This window comes from Lissotriton vulgaris, chromosome 5 (genome assembly GCF_964263255.1).
Source record: "Lissotriton vulgaris chromosome 5, aLisVul1.2, whole genome shotgun sequence".
NCBI lineage: Eukaryota > Metazoa > Chordata > Amphibia > Caudata > Salamandridae > Lissotriton > Lissotriton vulgaris.
The window spans coordinates 1393599705-1393621412 of NC_141693.1; positions in this window are offsets into that span (position 1 = coordinate 1393599705).

The window sequence follows — 21708 nt, forward strand, 5'->3', positions numbered from 1 at the left end:
GGATGTGAGTGACAGGGCTGTGGGATGACAGGTGGTGAATGCAAGGATTACACCTTAGTGGGAGGTAGGAGTGCCCCTTGACTCTTAATCTGGCTGTGCTCTGCCACCACAATGCTGGCTCCACCCCCCTGGGGAGCGACTGATGACTCAGCCTGCACCTGGCCCAGGAAGGGCGAAGCCCCATCATCAAGGTACTCCTGGCTGCCCCTGGCCGCACAATGCTGGCTCCACCTCCTGTGGAGCGTCTGATGTGCCTGCCCTCACACTGAATGCAGAAGCCAGAAGTACCCCCATCAAGGACTCAGAGACTGAAAGCAGTTATGCAAAGGCCCCCCTTGGCTGTGAGAACAAAAGAAACTGTGTATAAAAGTAGGAGCCCTGCTCCTTGTAAATCAGAATCCTGTTTTACCACAAAGAACCTCTGCCCGAATAGAAGGAGAAGAAGACGCTGGAAGGACTGGCCTGCTGCTTGCCTTGCTGAAGAAGGAGAGGAGAAGACTTTTTGAAAGACTTTGCAGACTTGTGCTCTAAACATTCTCCAAGGGCTTGATTGAGCTTGCCCCCTGAACTGAACCCCAGGACCAGTGGGTTCTCCTGTGCTTTGGCTCGTCCCCTGCCTGAGGCCGAGTATTTCCTCCCGCCGGAGGTGAAATCTGCCCCCTCTCGCCCCCTCCTAGGGCCGTGGTACTCGGGAGCCAGCCTGCCCTCTTGCCCTTGAGAGCCTCGCTCCGACCGGAGTCGCTCTCTGCCCCCAGGCTAAGGCCGGCCGCTCCTCTACCCCTGCCTGCTACAACGGAGCGCCTGAGCGTGATTTTGACCCCTCCCGCCGGAATCCAGAGGACGTGAGCCATCTGTAGCCTGGACGGCCGCCCGTACATTGCCTTTGCACCCGGCCGCCCCGCTGTGCTCTGTCCCCAGGAGAGGCCGCGCTGCACTGAGAATTGAGCCCCCTCGCTGTACCGTCGGTACTGAGGGCCCCCTGTGCTGCGTGTCACCCCCGGAGATCCTCCGCTGTCAGACGGGATCCCAAAGTGCTAACCGGACCGAGTCGCGCTGCCTGTGCCGACTCGGCCCAACCCCATCAACGAAGAAGTGATCGTGTGCTTTTTAAGTCCCCCCGGGCTAGGGGCCCGCAACGTTTGTTTCCCCTTTGGCCGTCCCTGCCTGCGAGTGCCCCAGGTCCTGGAATCAGCTGTGGTGCGAGCCGCCCTTTCCAGCTGACTCGCACCGCTCTCTGTGCCTCTGCCTGCAGCTCCGCGCTGCGAGAGCGCTCCAGCCCCTCCCGCTGGAATCCTTGAACTGTCGGGAAGCTACAGGCTGCCTGCCGAGCCCCTGCCAGAGCGACTGGAGCCGCTCTGTGTTCTTTCACCCCCCTTGGCAGCTCTGAGGTCGGCGCTCTCCCCCGTGTGGGGCCCGCAGACCAGGGGGGGCCATCCGCTCCACAGACCCGGCCGGGCCGATCGCGCCCCACGCCAGATGCGTGAGACTTGGTTGGGTGCTGTGATCCCTCCAGTGTAGAGTGCACAGAAGCGCTGCGAAGCGCACAGAGGGCCTAAGACTGGCCTAATTATTATTATTATTATTATTATTATTATTATTATTATTATTATTGCATTTATTGAGCGCACAGCTACCCGGAGGTTTCCCGGCGCTTGCCTTGGGAACCCGTCCTGGCTTTTCCCTGTGAGATAGCCCCTACAGGGCATCCCCAAGGTGAAAGCCAGGCATCCCGCCGCAGGGGGGCCGTTGTGGAGATTAAGCAAGCTTAATGCCCAGAGTTGCAGAGTGAGAACCCATGATTAGAGCAGGCACCGAAGCGAGAATTATCGAGTCCGTGGACATTTGAGCTCAAGACCCTGCCGCGTCGGGAATTGAACCCTGATCCCAGGTCTGACCTCAGCTTCCGGGTCTGCCTGCTCTACACCGTGAGCCACACTTCTCCACACCCGGCCTAGGTCCCTGGAACCGGCCAAGGAAGCGAGAGCAAAGTAATTTGGGACAGAGAAACTTGCCAAGAAGGAATTTTAACAGACACATCCATTTTAAAGACTGAAAGTGCAATTTAACCTACAACAAAGAACTGTTGGTGGAACATTTGAAAGAGAAGCTTGCCTATTTACAATCTGTGGTGCTACACAAACGTTATTTGGTCTTGTACTAAGTCTGAACTGCATAGAGATATATATATTTTACATAAAGAAGCGTATTTTTATATACTCACAGCCTGGTGTCCATTTGTGGGGGGATTGGTGTATTTTACTGTGTGTGATTACAAATGCTTAACTAAACAACGCCTGGAGAATAGCCATGTCTGCTCACGCCACGCACCTAGAGGGTGAGTAAGGGTCATTCTAAAGGGGTCATCCTTCGCCCTGACTTAGAGGAGAGGGTCCCTGCTTGTCACAAGTGCATACTTGCGCCAACCAGAGACCCCCAATTCTAACAGTGATCATTAGTAGGGTCAAGAGGTTAAGTGTGTGAAAGGGTTATGGTATAGTTCGAGTGGCGTGTTCTGGCAAAGGTGTAATAAAATGGAAGTCATGGACAGAGTTAGACGCAGCTAATAAGGATTAAAGATATGAGACCAATCGTTGCCAGAGGTTCTTGGTAAAAATAAACGGGTGGTTATTCCTTTGAATACTGAGCCAAATACCAGTTAATTTGAAATGTGATAGCCATAGGGAATCGGGGTGCAGTTAACATCACATGTATGTTTGGAATGTTGTTTTGCATACACACTGGTTAACAAAATAATAATGCCTATTACTTATAGTGAGCCCTGATGAAGCACCCCAGTAGCCCGAAATGCATTGGGTTTTAAATAAATAAACACGGCTTTGGATGAACAAATGCGTCCATACGTGTTCTTGAAGAGAGGTCCGGATGGGCACATCATGAACATGAGAAACCTTTGAAAATGGTATCACCCTGCGTGTGGAATGCATTGGATTCAAGTGAAAGATTTGATTTAAATAATGAGTATGTGGAATAAAATGGAGTTCAATGATTTGAAAAAGTGAAAAAGTAGTATTGGGCTGTGCCATTGGTCTTGGAGCGAAAATGTCTCCCCAAAATTATGCAATTTAGTACTCACGTGCCACCAGGGCAAGGTACTTTACCCCTGAGCACGCAGCGTTGAATAAATACAGACAAACATAGATGAAATTGAAATTCAAGAAGTGTGCATCCCCCATTTCTAAGTAGTTTTCAGTGAGCCAGTTTTGAGTGTTTATCAGGCTAGAGTCGAGTGAAATGAGGTCTTCCGGGGAGGAAACTTTCAAATAAATTTGGGTATCCGCCACATACAAATGAAAATGAGTGTTTGTGGAGTTCAGGGCCTTAGCTAATGGTTCCAGAAATAAATTCAAGAGTATGGGTGAAAGGGCAGACCCTTGTGGAACCCCCATTGATGGTGTAGATGGCTGAGATAGAGATTGATTTACTTTGACTTTTTGAGATCTGTGTAGGAAGGAATTGAACCATTGCAAAACCACACCTGATAGACCCATCCTGTGTTCTAGCGTGGATAGTAATTTGTTGTGGTTAACAATTTTGAAGGCAGAAGATAGGTCGAGGAGAATCAGGAGGCAGGATTCCTTTAGGTCTAGCAACTTTAAAATGTCATCCAGGATGTGAGAGAATGCAGATTCTGTGCGGTGGCCACTATGAAAGCGCGACTGATGTTGATCCAGCAGTTGGTATTTCTCAATGTGAGCACAAAGTTGAGATGGCACACACTTTTCTAGAAGTTTCTCCAGTGGGGGTTTGTTGGAAATAGTATGGAAGTTATTCAGATCAGAACTGTCTGCGTTTGGTTTTTTAAAATGGAGGAAACTTGTGCTGCTTTTAGGCAGCCAAGTATCATGCCTTGCAATAAAGAAGCGTTAACAATCTTTGCCCAAATGGGAAGGACGGCAGACATAATTTCTTTGAATATGGGAGGTGGTAGATGGTCGTCGAAGTGATTGGATGGTTTGATCGCAAGCAGAGTGCTGTATATGTCGTTTTCACTGAGGGGTTTAAAGATGTGCCAATAGGCATTGTACATTGTTCTTGGGTCTAGTGCTAGGGGGGACGAGCAGCTCCTGGTGATCAAGTGGAGCAGTGCATCAAGAAGTTGGAAGGTGGGCCCTTTTTAATTCTAGGTCGATATTGATGATTGACGTTTTTTTCGACAAAGAGAGCGGCCAGTTCATTGTAAGTAAGAGTGCCTTCGCCATGCTCAGGGCGAATAGGCGCTTTTTGCAATTGTTTATTAACAATTTCGAAGAGTTTCTTGGGACAAATTTTGGCTAGATTAAATTGGGATTTGAAGAATTTGGCTTTTGCACTCTTGATTTTTCTGTTGTAAGCTCCTCACAGCTCTAAGGATGATTAGGTGTTGGTTAGATGGTACAGATCTCCAAGATCTTTCCGCTGGCCTTAGTTTACAATAGTCCTAAACTAATTGCCTTAGGAAGGTATTTGGTAAGTCAAAATCTATCAACATCATACACATAGAACTCAAGTTACATCATAAGTGTACCCCAGTAGTGAGGGGGCGTGGCTTGGACGCCGATGGCGATGGTCGCCTGAACGGCTCCGAGACTGAGCCCACATTTATCCTGAATTCCGAGGGTTTTGGGGCGCCCCGATCCCCACAAATCGGAGATCGAGTTGAGGCCGACTTGGTGAGGCACCTGAGTGAACCCGAAAATCGACTGCTCTGGTCGAAAAGCGAAGTTGCGGAGGGAGCGGAGCGGAGCTCAAGATGGCGCCCGGACCTTCTCGATAGACTTGCAGAGACCCTCGGTCCGGAAGAACCTGCCAGCTCTACAAGTGCCTTCTCCACGTCTCATCTCTCGGAGAGACTACTATCCATCCGACGACCTGGGAGTGTGCGGACACCGGGGACATCCCTGGAGGATTGATACTCGGTTTTTCGGCGCTGGATGGTCCCCGGCGGCCGGAGGTCTTGGCCAGGAAAGCAGAGCCACCCGAGACGGTCAGCTGTACTCCGCTGAGATCCTGTAATCATTTGGCCCCAAGGAACTTTATAGGCGACTCTACAACGTGGCCCTGCGGGAGACCCGACAGTATTGGTGACTGCAATCCGAGGCCTCACTTGGACCGGCGGGCCCACGTCGAGTGGGGGTGCTCGCCCCCACTTCCCCCCAGGTGGCCTCCGGGGACTCAGCGGTGGTTCATCCCGAGAGATCAGAGTAGTGGCAGAACTCCACGCCACTGCGTTGGGGACGATTGAAGGCCCACTCCACCGTGGCCGTTCACCGGGCGAGCAACAGCCGACGCCCATATTTGGTGGGTCGCCTGCCAAGCTTCATACTGCAGGGCACGTCCGCCATGGGAAAACCAAGAGGACCTAAAGGGACTACCCCGGCCGCCTCGGACACGGAGTCGCCGGATAAGGAAGATCGGCATGACCCGGAGAGTTCTGGAGGCCCTCACCTGCAGCAACAATTCGATAGGATCCTGGAGGCGATCGCAGATACGCGATCGGCCCTTCAACGAGACATCGCCCAGGTTGCGACGAGTCTGGGCCTCCTCAGGGCGGACCATGGTAAGCTCTCGGACAGAGTGAAAGAAGTAGAGAGCTCGGTGAAGGTCCTGGAGCCGGCGCAACAGACTCTGGCCGCTGCGATGAAGGATGCCCTGACCCGGATCGGTGACTTGGAAAGACGGGCGGAGGATGCTGAAGGGCGTAATAGGAGGAACAATATTCGCGTAGTGGGCCTACCGGAAAAAATCGAGAATGGTGACATGGTGGCCTATCTAGAATCTTGGCTCCGAACTGCGGTGGTGCCGGAGGGTCTGTCCTCCTTCTATACCCTGGAGCGTGCACACAGGGTGCCGGCCAGACCGCCTCAACAAGGCCGCTCCCCGCGACCGGTGGTGGCGCGTTTATTGCATTTCCGTGACAGGGATCTGCTCCTCAATGCCGCCAGACACAATGGCCCATACCAGGTGGAGAACAGCCAAGTGAACATTTTTCCGGACTATACCTATGAGACCCAACGTAAGCGGTCCTCCTTCCTAGCGGTCAAACGTGAGCTGCGGAGCGAGGGTATACAAGACTCCGCATCATCCTTGATGATACGACCCAATTTTTTGAAACCCCGGAGGACGTTTGCGCTTGGCTTGAACTGTACAGGGCTGGCAAAGATGGCTTCGGATCCTCCTTCCAGGCGACGTCGGAGCCCGGACAACAACGACGATCCAAAAGACTTCGGAGCCGCCGCGGTAAACCGGGCAAGCCCTCGACGGTTGATACTTTGGCCGAGCGGCGAGGAGTGCTGGAAATGGTGTCCAACTTATCTGGCTCCCAGGACTGTCCCGTCGTCAAAGAATCGGAACCTGGCAGAGAGGGGGCCCACTCGGACACTGAGGACTCGGAGACTGATAGTGTTAATTTACCAGTGGTTACTCCAGACTCGGCTGAGGGCATGCTGGATGGGCAGGGATGAACTCGGGTGAGCTGATTTCATTTGGGTGGGGGACTGTCGCGGGAGGTGTGGAGGTTGTAGTAGTTGCTGCTAGACCATGAATCACTGATGGGGTTGGGGGGGCCTTGCTCTACCTGCTACTTATGATTTGGTGCTCGACCTAGTCTCGGTAGCCCGAGACTCGGTGGCCCGTTGCTGGCGCCCGGCCCGCACTCGGCCCTTAAGGCATACCTACGGTGGCTACCGTAGGATTAGTTGGGGGAAGTGAGTTCACTGAGGGTAAAGTTTGGGTGGGAACTGGATGGCGCTATTTGGGTCCTATTCTGGGGTGGTTGGGAGGGGGTTTGTTTCAGGGGGAAGTTTTGTTGCTGTTGGGGGAGATGGCCGCCATTGGTGTTGAATCGAATATTGAACGTTCCATGTCTGAGCGTTGTTGGGAGAACCTGGACACGACAATTTGGGACAATGGCTGAGATCACTAATGTAAAATGCGTCACTTGGAATGTGCGGGGCCTTCACACTATGTCCAGACGGCACAAAATTCACGCTTATCTGGTGCGTAGAGGGGTGCAAATAGCGTTGCTGCAGGAGACACATCTTACTAAGGCGGAAGGGGCGGCGCTACAGCGTAGATGGAGAGGGCAGGTTTACTACACCACATATTCAGCTTATGAGAGGGGTGTTTATCTGGATAAGAGCTGGGACACCCCTACAGGTTTCCAAATCTGTGGTGGATCCGGAGGGTCGCTATGTGGCTATTTCTGGCACATTGGGGGGGTAGGGCACTGAATATTTGTTGCATTTACGCGCCTAACGTGGACCAGCTCGCCTTCCTATCCGGGCTGTCGGGCTCCCTGGCCCATTTCCTGTCGGGGACACTCCTGCTTGGAGGAGATTTTAATTCGGTGGTGGATGTCGACATCGATCGTTCACACCCCCCTCTTTCGGACTCCCCGGTCCGACGAGTAGCTAAAGGTAGGAAGGAATGGCAGGCTCAATGGGGGCTGACAGACATTTGGCGTGCGCAGCACCCCTATGCTAGAGATTATTCGTACTTTTCAGGTATGCACGAATTACATGTGAGACTGGATGGGTTTCTGGGGTCGACGGAATTGGTGTCCGCGACCGTGCGATCTGAATATTTGGCTAGGACCATCTCGGATCACAACCCCCTATTAGCGAATTTCAGTTGGTTTCCCGGGGTCCCCAGCATACCCACTTGGAAACTGCGCCCCAAGATATTAGAGGATATAGTCTTCAAGGCGGACCTAGAGGATAAAATTACTGACTATTTTGCGACCAATGGGGGCACTGCTGGGTTGAGGGCCTCGGAGTGGGATGCTTTCGAGGTGGTGATCAGGGGCTACTGTATATCCAGGAAAGTGGGAATGCGTCGTGTTATCCTTGATGACCTGGCCAACGCGGACCGGAAGCTCCGCGAAATGGAGCTTCACCGCCCTGGCCACCCAGGACTTCAGGATTGTACTGCTGCAGCGAGAGAGGCAGTGGCGGCGGAGGTCGAACAATTGCGATGTTTCGATTATAAGGCCTATGTTACCAGATCGCTCACGGAAGGGGACAAGTCGGGCGCGCTTTTAGCTTGGTTGGCCAATCCCACGCGCCGGACTTCCCCGACGGTGTCCATGCGCACCGCGGAGGGACTTGAGGTACATACCCAACCGGAGATACTCGATTGCTACTTGCGCTAATATGAACGGCTAAACTGTAGTAGACTGACCCGTGTTCCTACTCTGATCGACGATTATTTACAACCCTTAGAGATTCCCGCACTGGAACCTGACATAGCGAAGGCCCTGGGTACCGATATAGAAATTGGGGAAATCCGTAGCGCCATAAAAGGGATGGCGAGAAACAAGACCCCGGGCCTCGATGGGCTCCCGGTCGAATTCTACTCCACCTACGTAGATCTACTCGCACCCGACTATTAATTGTCTACAAGGAAGCGAAACGCTTGGGTCGCCTCCCCGGCTCGATGTGTGAAGCCTTGGTAGTCCCCCTCCTCAAACCTGGTAGGGAGTCCGATGACCCGGCGTCCTATCGACCGTTATCAATGCTAACGGTCGATTATAAGATTCTGAGCAGCATATTGGCATCGAGACTGCTGGGGCACATGCGTTCCTTGGTGCATGAAGACCAGGCAGGATTTATCCCTAAACGCAATACAACCATGAATATTCGTCGCTTATTCCGTCTACTAGAGGAACCACATACGGAGGCCTTTTGCCCCTTGGTCCTTTCGGTTGATTTGGAAAAGGCCTTTGACAGCCTGGAATGGGAATATTTGCGTAGAGTACTACTGCGTTTCGGTCTGGGAGAGGGATTTGTCAGATGGACCATGGTGCTCTATGCCTCTGCGTTGGCCAGGGTGAGGGCGGGCCTGCTGGTCTCTCAACAATACCCAGTGGAACAAGGCACGAGACAGGGATGCTCGTTATCCCCTCTGCTCTTCGCGCTCGCGGTGGAAGCACTAGCGTTATCGGTCCGGACCGGAGCTTATTTTGGCGGACTACGGACCTTATCTGGACAGCAATACATCTCTCTGTATGCCGATGACCTGCTGCTCTTCCTTGAGGACCTGGGTAATGCTCTGGATGGGGCCGAAGAGGCTCTCACGACCTTCGGAGAGATCTCGGGCCTCAAGGTGAATTGGGCCAAGACTTGCCTATTTCCGGTTCGGAAGGGAGTGCCCAGACCCGACACCACTAGAGAGATTAGATAGGAACCTAGCTGCCTCAAATACCTGGGGGTATATGTGTACCATGACCCCGCCGATCTTCTGGACGGCAATATAGCCCGCTGTATTCGCGCGCTGCGAGGCAGCAGCATGGATTTCTGGGCCACCCTGCCGCTTTCGGTGGCTGGGCGTATAGAACTGTTGAAAATGATGGCACTACCCCGGCTGATATATTATTTTAGAGCGCTCCCGATTTGGGTTCCGCCGGGCACCTTCAGGCTCTTGAGATCCATGGTGGTGGGGTTCCTCTGGGGGTCGGGCCACCGAAGGGTGGCACTCAAGACCCTGATGAGACCAAAGTCGGAGGGCGGCCTAGCGGTGCCGGATTTTGAAAAATACTATTTAGCGGCTCAATTGCAAACCTTCACCCAGGAGGTAGCGAGAGAGTTCCGAGGCCCGGAGGATGGGAGAGGCAGGGGAATGCCCAGACACGTTATTTCCTACGTTGCATTACGCCAGCGCTTAGCAATGCAAGACCTTACGCTCGAGGAACGGACTATACGGCTGTGCTGGAATCGCGCCCACGCCCGGGGGGAGCTGAAACTCCCATATGCCCCGGAGATTCCATTGGGGATGTTAACGGCCTTGCCGCATGGTGGAGACTGGTCGCTCTTAAGGCATTAAGAAGATGCAGGGTTGCAGTTAGTGGGAGATCTTTATGAAGATGGGGTGTTACTGCCCTTCCAGGAGATTCTGGACAGATTTGACGTTCCCCGAGGCGACTTCCTCCTTCATACAGCTATAATTAGGGCAATTCAGACGCACTGGAAGAGGGGTATGGAGGAGCCACCAACATCATCGGTGTGCCAATATGTTATGATGTCCTCGGGGACGGTCAAGGCAGTCACGTGTTTATATAATAGATTGATTAATGAGGGTCTGCCCCCGCTCGCCGTACTGCGGAACCGCTGGGAAACCAACATAGGGAAAGATATACCGGAAACGACGTGGCCGCAACTAATGCGTCGAGCCTGGAAAGGCACACGCCACGCCCGGTTTCAATTGGTTCATTTTTATGTACTTCACAGGGCCTACCTGACTCCGGCGAAAATCCAACAATACTTCGCCACAGACACGGCGGCCTGTCCCAGATGCCGAACACCCACGGCAGACCTCATACACATGTTGTGGTCCTGCCCAGCGCTGTCCTCCTACTGGCTCCTGATAGAGGACACCCTCACTGCGGTCACTGGGAGAATCTTGACTCTCGACGCGGCGGTGGGGATCCTACACTGGTTCCCTCATACCCCCAAAAACAAAATCTCTAGTAAATTTATTGACCTAGGGCTTATCCTCGGAAAAAGGGAGATAACCAGGCATTGGAAGGCAAGAGCTGGTCCAACGGGAGCTAAATGGCACAACGAACTCCTGAAGTGGGCCACGGGGGAGAGCACCTTGCGATACCAGCTGGCGAGGCGACAGCAGAATGAGAGGGCGCTGGAAGCTGCATTGGAATGGGAGACGTTAATGCAGGCCCTGCGGGATTACAGCGCTTCCAGCGATTCTGAGAGTGATGACGCAGCACAACCTGAGTCCCGTTAGGTGCCTATACCATTGGTCTCTACGCAGTTCCTTAAGGTTTCTTCCCACGAGCTCTTTTTACACATGCACCACACTGATGGCGGGGCTGGGCGGGGGGAGGGGCTGGGTTGAGTGGGTGTTGGAGGGGTTTTTCTTTTAGGATGATTTAGAAAAGCAGATGAAGATCGCTCGTTTATCCAGATCAACCTCAGCATTATGCCGGATTCCCATATGCAACTTTATAGCAGACGCCGCCCGACCCTCAGGTTGTGGGCTGAATGGCTGTGTATACAAGGTGTTTCCTCACGGGGGAACGGTTGTTTTTCTTTTCCACTGAAACTATATCGCTGATCTGTCATGTAACTTTGGCTAATTCCTGCAATAAAAATAATTTAAAAAATAATAATAATAAATAAATAAATAAGTGTACCCCAGTAGTTTCTCAATTCAATTAGGTATATCCTCAAAGAGACACACAAGCACCATAAGTAGCTTCAATAGTGACTGTACTCCTCCAGTCAAATTTTGACTGGAGGAGTAGAGCGGTAATCACCGGGACTGCACTATGTAGGCTTACTATGATGCCTTAATCCACCAGTGTTAGGATTCAATCGACACTGTTATCCCGAAAATTACACATTGTGTTCAATACCTATTCTAAATCACCGCTACAACTATGCGGACCACCATCTGAGGGGCTGTAACCCTGAATTCGCCTTGATACAGGTTGTTCCCCCCTCGCCGTCCTGAGGAAGACCCACCTGCAGAAGATACAAACAACTCTCTATGCGCCAGGGTCGAAACAGCGACACTACCCCCTAGTGGGCCTGTACCCCTACTTCACCCCATCCCTACCTCTTTACAGAAGATTATACTCTGTCCGACATCCAGAACCAGAAAAGTACTTTCGAATCCATGAGGGACAGGCCCTAGTGTAAAACTGGTGCTACTGTAAACCACGACCAGTTTACTAGGGACATTACTATGTTTAATTGATTGTTTTAACTACTCTGTGATTTCCCTCCCTATACATCTGTTCTATTCTCATGAGCACAATCCTTTTTTCATACTGCCCCTGGAGCAACCTTCTTTTCTGTTTTGAAAAATTCCATTCAGTGTTCTGTTTTGAATAACTCTGAGATGAAACAGTCACTATCAAAGCTATTTACGGTTCTTGTGTGTCTCTTTAAGGATATACTTAATTGAATTGAGAAACCACTGGGGTACACTTATGATGTTACTTGAGTTCTATGTGTATCATGTTCATAGATTCTGACTTAACGAATACCTTCCTAAGGCAATTACTCTAGGACCATTCTTTTCTATACCGAGCATTTGTCAGGTCCTTAGACTATTATGGGTCACCCTATTATTTTGTTATGGGCCTTAGGTTATGGCATTCCCAGCTTAGGGAGTCGTTGAAACACGGTTTGGAGTACAGGTGTGTTACTTGTAATGGGGCTATATCGTCCATGATGCCAGAGATAGAGGCATTATAGAAATCTGTGAGGACATGAACTTCTTTCATTTCTGAGTGAGGAGTCCAAGCCTTTGTACAGCAGGTTGCTAGCTCTTCAGTGTTGATATTTCGAAGGTTCCTTTTCCTTTGCTTCGTTTTCTTGGGTTGATCTCCCTTCGCGGACACCTCCCGGTTAATGAAGAAGATGCAATAGTGTTCGGACCAGTCACAAGGGATGATGAAATCCTAAGTGATTGTGTTACCTTTTTCTCCCTTGTTGTCAGTTTCACTATCCCAAAATTGTGTCAGCTCCTGATCCCAAAAAAATGAATTAAGACAGTTTACTATGTGATCATTTGGGGTGGACCAGTAGAGGCTGAAGTCTCCCAGGAACATTTGGGACACTAGAGGGTCGCCGTTTGAGGATATGATGTCTATTAAATACTCAAAGAAGGAAAGATTGTCACCAGGGGGGTGGTAGAAAGTATGTCGTTTACAGACAGTCCAGTTTTTTCTGGTGATGTTGTTGCAAAGAGATTTACTGGAGGTTGGAGTGGTGGAATCTGATTGAGAAAGTGAGAGTGTATTTCGGTGTATACAGGCTATTCCTCCACCCTGCTTCAAATATCTGTCAATACGAAATTTGTCATGGCTATGTGGGACTAGAAGGTCAAGGATAGGGGTGGAGGAGTCATTTAGCCAGGTCACTGTGAGGATAATAATGTCAAGCTTATTGGTTATAATGAGAGCATAGATGTCAGAAGCATGTTTGCTCACTGAACTGCAGTTGAGAAGTCTGCATTTCAATTGGTTAGTCGAGAGAGATGTGGCAGCCGGAAGGATATTGATGAGCTGGAGGTTGTCCGTATTTTTGCCTCTCAGGTTGTGGAAGGATTTTCTGTTACGGTTAGCTTGGATGGCTTGGATTGTTAGGTGATTGGGAATATGAGAGTAGTAGATCACGGATCTCACTGGTCAAGAGATCAGCCTTCAGTCATCTGGGGCAGGAGGAGGCATTCGGGAGGGGTGCATGACGAATGCCAGAGGTATGCCCGACAGGACTTTCTGAGTGGAGGGGGGTGTTCAATAGTGATGGCTTTCAATTCCTGAATTTCCTACAGAGGAACGTGCAGGTGGCTAGAGATCTCATCCAGACAACCGGCCCAGTCTGAGAGCTGAATGTTGGGTTCCGTAAGGTAGGTGGGGTTTGGAGAGATAGTCGTGGGGGCCGTGGAGGCCCTGGGATAGACGGAGGGAGTGGGTGAGTCAATGTGACCTTGTAGATTACCAATTAGCGTGGAGAGTGGAACCGTTGTTGTAAGGCAGGTAATAGGTCTTGAGTGGGGAGGATGGGATGTGGGGGAAGAGAGGTAGAATGGGATGGGAGAAGAGTGTTCCAGGGAAGGTGGAAGGCTGACGACAAACTGGGCTAACGGCGAGTTAGGTAGGATCAAGCAACGACGTTCACCGATGGAGCGAGAGAGGATTCCCCTGCATGGGTCCCATTCGGTACCCATGTAGGGTTAGTAAAAGTGAGTAAAGCTATAGGTCCAACATTTGAATGATTCTCTGAAGTTGTGGACAATGTAGGCTCTGGAGAAACTAGATCGGAGACTGATCGGCACAGCGCTTGCCTAAGGCGTGAGAGGGGATATGTGTGGTTGGTGTCACCTCGGGCTTGAAAAGAGTAGTGAATGTGAGATCAATTGAAGCTGGGAGGCTTAAGCGGGGATGAGAAGACTTAGAATTCACTGCCGTCTTGAAGGTGGGGAAGATATTATCCATCTTAAATAGACTGACATTCGAGGCTTGAATTAGGATAACACCGTTGTTATAAAGGGAGATGGTGGCATTGGCAGTGTAAAAGGGCGACAGTGACGCTAATAATTTGAGGCCATACAGCGTTTTCCTGGCACCTATTATATGAAGCAAGGAATAGAAGAAATTTCACGATCTTGCCCGTTTCCTGGAATGAAAACATGAGGTCATTAGTTAGTATACCCTTGTTGGCACAGAAGTAAGGATCAGAGATAAGTGTTTCAGGTTGAATTTTGAGTAATCAATGTTTGTGCTTTTTGGTAGCATTTTTGGAGAGGTTTGTAGGGTAGGTAATTGTGAAGGCATGTCGACCGGTAGGGACAAGCCTTGAATCCATTCTTATGGGGGACTACGTTGAAGATCTTTAGTGAGAGCAAAATAAAGAGCTCTTAATTGAGTAGGCAGAGATGCGCTTAACGAAGGGAATTCTCAATGAGAAATTAGGTCAGTGAAGGAGAACGGGGATGAGGATGGATCCGTTACTTCTTAATGGGCCTCTTCTTGGGATCAGGGTTGGTCATTTAAACCCAAAGAAAGCGGCAGGAATAATGAACCGATAGGTGCTGTGTGTTAAGGAGGATCTTAGTGATTGCAAATGAGTGACTCATAGCTCCGGTCAAGAATGCTACTGTGTTAGGATACACATATTGGAGGTTATTCTGAAAATGCAGAAGTGAGGCGTTAGTTTAGTTTAGTTTATTTTAAATTTGATTAGACCTCAGCTGAGGTCAACAAACACACAGACATAGTTTAAAAACATTTATAAAGATACCCATAGCATCAGCTTTAAACATTTCTAAAGTTAAAACATTTCATTATGTTTTTTTTGCGACATAAAAATAAAGTTAATTTGATATTTGTATGGCTAATGACAGATAAATTGATCCAATAGGTTTTCCAGAGCTTAGACAGATCATTTGAAAAGGTGACGTTGTATCTAAGGTTGAGAATTCATAATATCAGCTTTAAATATTTATAATTTTTAAACATTATCATAATGGACTTTAAAACAACTTTAGAAAACTCTTTAAAAGTGTATACAATTGATAACAAGCGGGTAAATCCGGTGTTGATTTACAGAGCTTAATTAGGCTTTGTATAGAAAGAGCATTGTATCTAATATATATTCATAGGCCTTAAATACCTCCTCCGGGCTTCTACTAAGGTTAGGTTAGGACACACAGATAAAACATGAGTTAGGTCTTGTATTCCTCCCTTACACAAATCACAGAGCCCAGTTGTATGTTCAGATTTGTTCCACTTTGCTTTATACAACTTTCAAAGGAAGGATGTCCAGCCTCAGTAGGAGAATACAGCGCCAGGCCCTATGATCTAATGAGAAGTATGTATATTTCTCTAGGGATTTATAATCTATAATTTTTCTATATTCCATATAGTGTTTTAATTGTCGACAATGTTCTACATCCAGATCGAAGCTTAATCTTGGAACCATGGGCCAGATGTACGAAGCTGAAATGGGTTCGCAAACGCCGAAATTCGCAGAATTTTGGCGTTTGCGAACTCATTTGAGAAAAATGGTATGTATGTAGCAAATTTCAGTGCAAAATAAGGAATCGCAAATTTGCAATTCCTTATTTTGCGTTTGCATTTAAGGAATCTCAAAATTTGCGATTCCTTAAATGCAATCTATGAAGCAAAAAAAAATTGCTAATTGTCCTTAAGGAATCGCAAATTACCACAAACTTCAAATTGGTGGTAATTTGCGAATTTCTTGAAAAATGCTCATTTTTGCATTTTTCAAAGTGCCATGTGATGCACATACATGTCCTTAGGGCATGTATGTGCACCACATGTGCACCCATGCTTATTCTAGGAGTGCAACAGGGTGTCCTTTGGACACCCCTGGACCCTTGAAATTATTCTCAATTTGCGATTAGCAAATTGCGAATTGCAAATTGGGAATAATTTCACATTAATTCCTATGGGCCTCCTGGCCCATAGAAATGAATGGGAAATGATTCCTTAATTGCGATTAGCAATTTGCTAATCACAATTAAAGAATTTTAAGAAATCGCTAAAAAATAGCGAATTTCTACATACATACCATTTTGCAATTCTCAAATAGCGATTCCTTAAAAATCGCTATTTGAGAATTGCAAAAGTGTATCTTGATACATCTGGCCCCATGTTCTTTAAAAAGAGCTGCAAGAGTGCTGGTGTCCAAGTTTTAAAAGTGCTACTGTGCAGTGAGAGTGACTAAAAGCTATATTGAGATTCTTATTAAAAGTGTATTGAGGCAACTCTACTCTAAAAGTTTCCAATTTTAAGATGTGCCTTAAGGAGCCTGGGTCAGCATGCAAAAGATAATAAGCCCATCTTAATATATTCGAGGTAGCCCTTGGGTAGATTCTGGATAAGGAGAGTTCAAGACGTAATGCTAGGGCCGGGACAGCTTGATTTACCCTTAACAGTTTCTGTAGGAAATGTCCTTCTCTTGATTTTACCGGTTTCCAGGTTTTATGTGTATATACTCTAGACCATACATTAAGATGGGGGGGGGGATTTTCATACCATAGAACTCCAACAGAGGTTGGACATGTCTATTTCCGGAGGAGGAGTATAGCTTCAGCTTTGCTCCTACACTGGCGTCTGCCTTTCAACCTATGTGATGTAGATGGGAGAAATTGTATGGATTTTGGGACAAAATCTGACCTAGATAAGTGTATTTTTTGACACATTCGAGTGGTTTTCTCCCCAATGTCCAATTAAAAGGTCATAATCGCTTTTTTCCCCTAAAGGGTGAAATGTAAGTTTTTGAAATATTTGGGGTTAAGAAATTGTCATCCGCAAAGCCACCTAATGCATTACGTTTTCTTTGGAGTCCTATCGGTTTGAGACGTAAAATCACTATGTCGTCCCCGTACATTAAAATTGTGTACATGACTTATTGCTAGTTTCGGTGGAACTTTACTTGAATACAGTGCTCTGGAAAGTCTATTAAGTAAAGGGAGAATAGCAAGGGAGCAAGGAGACAACCTTGTTTGAGACCGTTTGGGAATTGGTCTAGTTACACCCTTTCATTCCCCCCATTTGGAACTCTGCACCATGTTTCTGTATGGAGGGATATAATTATTGTAAGTAGGTCCTCAGGGATTCTCATCCTCGCCAATTTCTTCCAGAGTGTTGGCTTGTCTACCCTATTCAAAGTCGTGGTAAAATCAATAAAATCACATTATACACTTTGTAATTTTGACACAGCATACTTGTCAAGTATCGTTTGTAGAATTGAAATATAGTCTAATACTTAGGGGTATATTCACAAGGACATAACTCTGATTGATCCCCACCTTACCACACCAAAAGTGGAGATAGATTTAGCACCCCTTTCACAAGCTGGTGCAAACTGCGGACATTACCAGTATTCCCGCGATAACTGCCCCAACATTTACCTCCGTGGAAGACAGCACCAACGTACCCTAATGAGAAGCAGTGTAGGCGTTCCTGCACAAAAACACACGAAAAAACACACCACCACTTTCACATTGAACTGCCAGATCTGCGATGCGAATCAAAAACAGGCGCCAAGCCGCGGTAGTAGCAGGAAACTGACACCTGCTCCGACCTGGTGTAAAGTCAGACCACAGCCTGCACCACAACCCAGAGCCACACCTGAAGGACAACAGATGCCATGGAGCCAAGGATTGTGCAGTTCAGAGCCCCAAGAGGGCCACAACGTCCACTGCCACCACCCCAAATAATCAGTATGATGTCACAAAATCACATCTGGTGACATGCATGTTTTGTCACAAAATTGAGCAGTACACATTCACTTTCGAAGCAGCAAATGAAAATGTATTAACATAAACACTGAACAGAAATGAAGACACATGGCAGCTCCCCTCCAGACAATCTGTAGGCCACAGCCTGCAAGACGAAAATCATGACGAGAAGGTGTGTCCTGCGCTCATCAAGGGACAGAGAGAGAGCGAAGGAGAGAGAGAGAGGAAGAGAGGGAGAGAGAGAGAGAAGAAGAGAGAGGGGAGAGAGAGAGAGAGAAGAGAGGGGAGAGAGAGAGAGAGGGTGCCGCCCCTGCGCATCCAGGTCACACAGCTTACCTGCTGCCACTGGTGTGTCTCCAACCATGTGCCAGTATGTATTGTGGTACACCAGGTCACACATCTGAGACAGACCCATCATCTGAAACAGAGTTCAGATGCATGAATGGCACAGTACAAACAATTGAAAAAGACATCATCACCTTCCCACCCCTGCGCACCCAGGCAGAGGCACCCCAGCCCCTCCCGCCACCCATCGGAACATGCCCGCCCCTGCACACCCAGGCCTCAGTGCTCACCTTCTGCCACCGGCACCTGTAAAAGATGTCCCACCACATGCCACTACAAGCCACAAGCCCGAGCCCGCGGACTTGGCACCCTCCACATCATGCAGCCCCGCTCCGCAGGCCACCAGGTCCCACATTTGATGCTGGGACTTGATTAAGCCATGGTGGAGGACATACCAGTGCACAGGGCATCATCACAGGCTGCACACCCACTCAGCCCAGTAGGTGCCACTGACCCTGTGATCTGGGATGCGACGCCAAGTGGAGGTAGGCCCACGCTGCCCTTTGGCTCTAGCCTACACTGCGGTCCATCAGGGCACACGAACCTGAGCAGTACGGACAACCGGAAAGGTGCATCATCGCAGGCGGCACACCCACTCAGCACTTAAGGTGTCCCTACCTCAGTGCACCCAAAGTCACCATCCCTTGGCGGTGTGCCTGTGCCGGCCACAAAGCTTCAAGTGCCACTAACCCTGTGCAACCCAAGTCAACACCATGTGGTGGTAGGCCAGTGATGAACGCATGGCTTTGTTAGCCACTAAACCAGTGCGCAACAACTCATGGGCACTTCATGACTGAGAACGGTGGAGGGTACATCGTACACTCACCACCGGAAGAGGGGAATGTGACATTGTCGGCCCCTTATGTTGGCGTAGTCACATGGCCTGTGACGCATGTGCAGGATGGTTATGGTGTGCATGCAAAGCTGCCCTCAGGGAGTGGCTGTGTCATGCTGACAACTAGACCAGTGACCTGCACAACACCAGCGAGTACGCCTGCAACGGGTAGCAATGGGGCCCCCCTCGGAGTGTAGGTTGAGTGGTCTGGCCTTGCGTACACCAGACCAGAGCAGGGCTTGCAACAATGACTTGTGGGCTTTGGGAGTGGTCCCATCCATGCCCAGACAAGGAAGTGACTGATGCGTGTGTCCCTATTGTAGTGTCCACAGCACCCGGGACACAATAAGCAATGTAGCACCCTGTGTCTGGCATGCCACAAGACGAGAATCATTGACGCAAGGGAAATCACTGTCCCTACATTCATCCAAACATTCTTACCTCACTGATGCAAGACATAACAGCAGTGTGTTACTGGATGTTTATTGCACATCCAGTGGAATACAGCAAAAGGAGTGGCACAGGGCAATGCCAAGCACACTACACAATATGGGCCCGTAGAGTGCCAGCCAGAGTCCATCCGGGTATGACAAGTACTGCGGGAGTGGAAGGGTACAGTCGGCAGTGTTATGTTATGTTGTGTTATGTTATGTTATGTTATGTTATGTTAACAATATTTTATATAGCACTCGTACACCCAGAGGTTTCATGGCGCTGACTAGCAGATGCTCTGGCAATCAGAGGATTATGCATGGGCCTGAGTGAATAACCAGGTTTTAAGCTGTCTCCTGAACACTAGGAGATTGGTGCAGGAGTGGATTTCCAAAGGGAAAGAGTTCCAGAGTCTGGAGGCAAGGGTCGCGAACCTGCGTCCTCCCTGGCGTTGGAGCTTGAAAGGGGGAATGATCAAAAGATGTAGATTGGCAGACCAGAGGTTACGAGAGGGAGTGTATCTAGGCAAGAGATTGTTAATAAATTGGGGCTACGAGCATGAAGGGATTTGAAGATGATGCAGGCCATTTGGTCGCCATGACATTGGTCAGCAAACAGGATAGGGCAGTCCATGTCGCTGTCCAAGGTGAGTGCAGCAGAGTGTGTCAGGGTCAGTGGAAGGTCACCAAGCAGAAACAGGCCAGGTGGGGAATTAAATGCTAGTTCCTCCTTCTGATGACAATCCCAGCCATGTCCTAATCCGCGGATGTGTGCTCCACCCCACCTGTGGGTGTTGCAGTACCAGCTGTGGCACTGTGTGCCACTGACACATCAGGGGCCGCAGGAGGATTGTCCGCACTGTGTGGCAGTGACACATCAGGTATGCAGGGCATGGTAGTTTCCAGCTACATCTTGCTGATGTGCAGCAGTGGCTGCCATCCTTTCCGCCTCCATCCACACCATGTCCTCCATGAGCCTCCGCATGTGTGCCAGCTCACGGCTGGAATTGCTGGAGCCAGTCGGAGCGGACAAATGTTCTTCTCTCTGCAACATGACACCAGCGTTGTCGGTCAGGGCTCATTGGAGACCATGGAGTGGGCCATGTGTGTCCGTTAGGGACTGGAGCTGTTCCCTCATGGGACCTAGGCACCCATGGATGGTGCCCAGTTTGGTAGCCATGTGGCCGAACCCCACCCATACCTGCTCAGCTGCCTCCCTCTGTCCCTCCAGCGCACGGCGTTGGACGGCCATGGTTTGTTCCTGGGGGTCTTGGGAGAATGCCGGGGGTTTGGGTGCCTCCTGCTGGGTGGGTTGGGTTGTGAGTGGGGTCTCCTCGATCCAGCTGGGCTGCCCTGATCCTGGAGGTGAGTTGCGAATCATGTCCATGATGTTTTGGAGGGCTTGGGTGTCGATGCTGGGGTTGTCCTCCTCGTCATCAGTGAAGAGTGGCTGGGACTGCCATGCAGGGGGTGTTGACTGTGCCCCTGCAAGACAAGGGGAGATGGTGTATTACAATGTGGCCACATGTATGTGGCCACATGGAACATGTTGACATTCAGACAACATAGCATAGTATATTGTGACAGTGTGTAAATCAGGGCCATGGCACAGAGTCGTTGTGGGTGTGCACTGTGCTCTGCTTTATTGTGCCAGTCTCCCAGTACCTGGTGGTCACTCACCCTGTTGCAGTTGTGTTGTGTCCTGTTGAGCAGTGTCTGTTCTTCCAACTTCGGCCACAGTCTCCACACTGATGACTGTCGACAGCAGCTCCTCCATGTCATCCAGCACGAGCTGTGGCGCTGGGCTCCCTCCTCCAGTCTGCATTGCTGCCTTCTGGTTGGCTGCAAGTTTCTCCTTGGTCTTCGGCTTGATATCAATCCATTGCCTCTTGGCCTCGTTCATTGACCTCTCGTGCTCCCCGACGGCATTAACCTTGTCCACGATGTCCCGCCATATCCCATTTTTGGTGCCCAATGACATGTTGGAGGTGACGAACAGTTGTTGGTGGGGTTCCATAACCTCCGTGATCAGGATCCTGTTTTCCTGCAGACTGAACTTCGTCTTCCTCTTCTTCTTTTCCTTGCCCTTCCCTGTCCCCGAGGTCCCAGGCTGGCCTTCTCCGGCTGCCTCCATGGTGCTTGGGTGTTGGTCAGTTTGTGTTTGTGTGTTTTTTCTACTTTTATAGTGATTTATTTCGACCTGCCATGTATGTATTGCAGGCCTGGCACTGCTTATCACTGATTTCCTCATCGCGCTTTGGCCTATCGCATGTTTTTTTGCATTGAGGTTTGTGTTTTTATCTTGGTCGAGGGGGTTGTATCGCGGACTTTAGCCACGGTTTCGGCGGACTATTGCATGGTACC